This window comes from Bos mutus, chromosome 1 (assembly GCF_027580195.1).
Source record: "Bos mutus isolate GX-2022 chromosome 1, NWIPB_WYAK_1.1, whole genome shotgun sequence".
Taxonomy (NCBI): domain Eukaryota; kingdom Metazoa; phylum Chordata; class Mammalia; order Artiodactyla; family Bovidae; genus Bos; species Bos mutus.
The window spans coordinates 70,240,933-70,245,400 of record NC_091617.1 but is presented as its reverse complement, the minus strand read 5'-3'; the positions used below and the strand labels follow the sequence as shown (position 1 = coordinate 70,245,400).

The 4,468-nt window shown below is 41.3% G+C and overlaps 1 pseudogene; it reads left to right on the top strand.

The window, feature by feature from the left end:
• Nucleotides 1–1,355: 1,355 nt before the first annotated feature.
• On the top strand, nt 1,356–1,657 carry LOC102281542 (ribosomal biogenesis factor-like; annotated as a pseudogene).
• Nucleotides 1,658–4,468: the final 2,811 nt, after the last annotated feature.

Here is a 4,468-nt window from a genome sequence, read left to right as displayed (position 1 = left end):
GGACTCTAGCCGGTCAGACTCCTCTGCCCATGGAATTGCCAAGCAAGAATACTGGAGTGGGGTGCCATTTCCTGCTCCACAGGACTTTCCCAACCCAGGGATCAAACACAAGTCTCTTGTGTCTCCTGCATTGGAGTTATGCTAACTCCATTAATAGCCAGATTCTTTACCACTAGAGCCACCTGGGAAGCCCCCAGTGCAATGCTGCTGCTGCTGCTAAGTCGCTTCAGTCGTGTCTGACTCTGTGAGACCCCAGAGACAGCAGCCCACCAGGCTCCCCCGTCCCTAGGCTTCTCCAGGCAAGAACACTGGAGTGGGTTGCCATTTCCTTCTCCAATGCATGAAAGTGAAAAGTGAAAGTGAAGTCACTCAGTCGTGTCCGACTCTTAGCGACCCCATGGACTGCAGCACACCAGGCTCCTCCGTCCATGGGATTTTCTGGGCAAGAGTACTGGAGTGGGGTGCCATTGCCTTCTCCGATGTAATGCTACTCAGCCATAAAAAAGAATGAAGTACTGATTCACGCTACAACATGAATGGACCTTGAAAACATTATACAAAGTGAAAGAAGTCAGTCGTGAAAGACCACATATTATGATTATTTTTATGTGAAATGACCAGAATAGGCAAATCTATAGAAACAGAAAGATTAGTAGTTACCTAAGTCTGGGGATTTGGGGAAAGTTGAGGAGAGACTGCCAATGGGTATGGAGTTTCCTTTTGAAATGATGACAGTGTCCTAAAATGGTTTGTGGTGATGGTTGCACAACTCTGTTAATATGCTTTTTAAAAGACATTGAATCATATATTTAATATGTGTTTAGTATATGAGTGATGCTGGGCTTCCTCAGTGGCTCATTGGTAAAGAGTCTGCTTGCCAATGCAGCAGACACAGGTTCTATCCCTGGGTCAGGAAGATCCCCTGGAGAAGGAAATGGCAACCCAATCCAGTATTTTTGACTGGAAAACCCCATGGAGAGAAGAAGCTGGCGGGCTACAGTCAATGGGGTCACAAAAGAGTCAGACATGACTCAGTGACTAAACAACAAATATGAGTCATAGCTCAACAGATGTTTTATATAAAATAAATAAAACTAGAAAAAAACGGAATCTATAGTCTCCATTTCTTGTATAAGAATCTCATACAACTTAAGAATTTTTTAGGAAATTCCCTGGTAGTCCCATAGGCAGGATTTAGTGTTTTCACTGCCTCGGCCCAGGTTCAGTCCCTGGTTAGGGAACTAAAATCCTGCAAGCTGCACAGTGGGGGAAAAAAAAATTAGCCTGGATCTTGTGTGCACAGATGGTGTCACCTGGAACTTGAGAAGCTATAGGAGGGTGTCGGAGGCCTGACAATGGCCAAGAAAAAACTAGGAGGGCAGAAGTCCAGGAATGTATTCCATATAGCCAGCCAAAAACCTTTAAGGTTAAAAATAAAGCAAAACCATTTACCACTAACCTTAAGAAGATAAACATTGTAAATGATGAAAAAGTTAACAGAGTGAGTACATCTTTTGTAAACATACAAAAGGAACTTGCAAACTTCTCAGAAGGCCTTTCCCTTGAACCTCTGCAGAAACAGCTGATTTCTCAGCAGTGTCATGAAAACGTACTAGTTAATGTTGATGAAGCCACAAGATTAATGCCTCAGTTGTAATACACTGGTAATGCATCAAAAAGATGAATAAATTAAATGTTTTATACAAAAAATCAGCATTAAAAAAATTAATGCTTAAATCGATACTTTCCAGTTATCTGGAAAATACATTTATGTAAAACACCATGTTTCCTGACTACTGCACTCTAAAGCAGATGGGATATAAGAGAAAATATCAACATCTTTTGTCTTGAAAAGATTATGCTAAGTGACAGAGTGACATAAACTTTTAACTACACTCTCTTAAATTTGAGCAGAGCTTCCCTTTGTAGCTTTTGAGTGTTTCATATATATATATATATGATATATATTTAGCTTTTTGAAGTAAAAAGATTTCAATATTATTGAACTCTCCCTTTAACACCTGTTTATTTTATTTACTTTATAAATTTTATTTAGTTTTGGCTGTAATGGGTCTTGGATGCTGCATGGGCTTTTTTCCAGTTGTGACGAGCAGGAGCTACTCTTCTGGCTCCTTGTTGCAGGGACCTCTTGTTGCAGTCACAGGCTCTAAGGTTCTCAGGCTGAGTAGTTATGGTTCCCAGGCTCTAGAGCACAGGCTGAGTGGTTGTGGTGCGTGGGCTTATTGCTTCACAACATATGGGGTCTTCCTGACCAGGGATCAGACCTACACTGGAAGGCTGATTCTTTACCACTGAGTCACCAGGGAAGCCCTAACACCTGTTTAAATGTTTTAAAGATTTTGAAGTTATAGATTTCTTACTTAAAATACAATTATTTGGGAATTCCCTGGAGGCCCAGTGATCAGGATTCTGTGCTTCTAATGCTGAGGTACATGTTTAATTCCTGGTCGGGGAACTAGGATCCCACAAGAAGATCATGAATATATATTAATGATATTATTATTGTGTGTTAATTATTATATTGTAAGTATAATGTAAAGACAAATATAAGTATACAAATACATATACGTTTAATATATAAATTAAATTAATTGTATGTTTCAGAACACTTTGGGCAGCTGGTATTCTTTGTTAAAGAGAAAGGGGCCCTCATCCTTTTGAGAGCAGAAATAATTTTTCTGTTTGGGAAAAAGAGGATTCTACACCTAGAACTTGGTTTTGTAATAGTCAATATTTGCTGGGCTATTTTTGAGGAGTGCTTCGTATCCAAACTCCCTTTCTGTTTAGGAGAAACTTTTCTTGCACGGTCTTGGTAGGAAACAGAGCCATATCCCTTGGAAATTAGAACACAATTGCACAGTCCAGGCTCAACCATCTGAATCTGCACCAAGAACCATGGGTCTGGAGCAAGTGATGTAAAGAAGCTGACTGTTTCGGGGTGGCAGCCGCAGCTCGTGGTATCTGGAGCAGTAGTGGCCACAGCGCCAGGGACAGGGTTCTGCAGCTGCAGTGATGCAGCCTTCCAACCAGGCTGTCCCCGTGGCATGACCATGGGTTACAGCTGTCCACCTCTCTCTGGTGCTGCCCATTTGCTCTTCTGGATGGTCAGCCTTCACATTTGCATCCACCTTCGATCCTTCCAAGAACTTCGTTCCTGCTCAAGTGAGCCAGAATCAGTTTCTATTTCCTGCAGTCAGGAACTCTAACTCATTTTCCAAATGGGAAAAGAAAATACAGAAAAACTCTTAAAGTTGAAAAAGGTGATGGGCAAAGGAGAGAAGCAGGGGCATAAAGGAGACATTGGGGCTTCACTGATATCTCAGTTGGCAACGAATATGCCTGCAATGCAGGAGACCCCGGTTTGATTCCTGGGTCATAAAGATCCACTGGAGAAGGGATAGGCTACCTACTCTAGTTTCTTGGGCTTCCCTTGTGGCTCAGCTGGTAAAGAATCCGCCTGCAATGTGGGAGACCTGGGTTCGATCCCTGGGTTGGGAAAATCCCCTGGAGAAGGGAATGCCAACCCACTTCAGTATTCTTTCCTGGAAAATTCCATCAACAGAGGAGCCTGGTGGGCTACAGTTCATGGGGTTGCAAAGAGTCAGACACAACTGAGTGACTAACAACCAACAAGGAGATATTGGGATTTGGAAAAGTAAAACAGGCTTTTTTCTGGAATTTGCATAAAGCAGTGACAGCAACAAGTCTTGTTAGAGTAAGACATTACCTGTAGCTGTGAGCAAAGCTGATGAATTCCCAGGGAAACCAGAACTGCAATTAAATTGGCACAAGTCAAAAATTATAACCCACCATCCTAGAAGGATGTCACTCAGGTGCTGTGTTGAGTTGCTCAGTCGTGTCTGACTCTTTGTGACCCAATGGACTGTAGCCTGCTCGCCTCCTCTGTCCGTGGGAATTCTCTAGGCAAGCATACTGGAGTGGGTAACCATGCCCTCCTCCAGGGGGATCTTCCCAACCCAGGAATTGAACCAGGGTCTCTTGCATTGCAGATGGATTCTTTACCAGCTGAGCTACCCAGGAAGCCTCACTCAAGGAACAGAGTGATAGAATTATTTTCAGATACAGTAGTGTCTTTTATTCTGAGATGATGTTTTTTGGTGGGTATACTTTAGGATAAGTTAGACCTGGAAACACATAACATAACAGGAGTAAAATGGAGGCCCCAAACTTGATAATAATACAGGAAAAACTGAAATATTTGAAACATGTAAAAAATATTAGTGAAAAAATTAATAACCAATATATTTTTATAGGTGAAATAATGTGAACCCAAATTTTAACAATAAGAATTGAGGGGGCTAGTTTATGGTTATGTGATAGAAATGTTTATAGTTTGGATTATAATTACTACTTAAGCTATCCTGAAACTACAATTCTATATTAAGTTTAATAACAAATACTATAATTGGAATTGTTAACAGAAAAA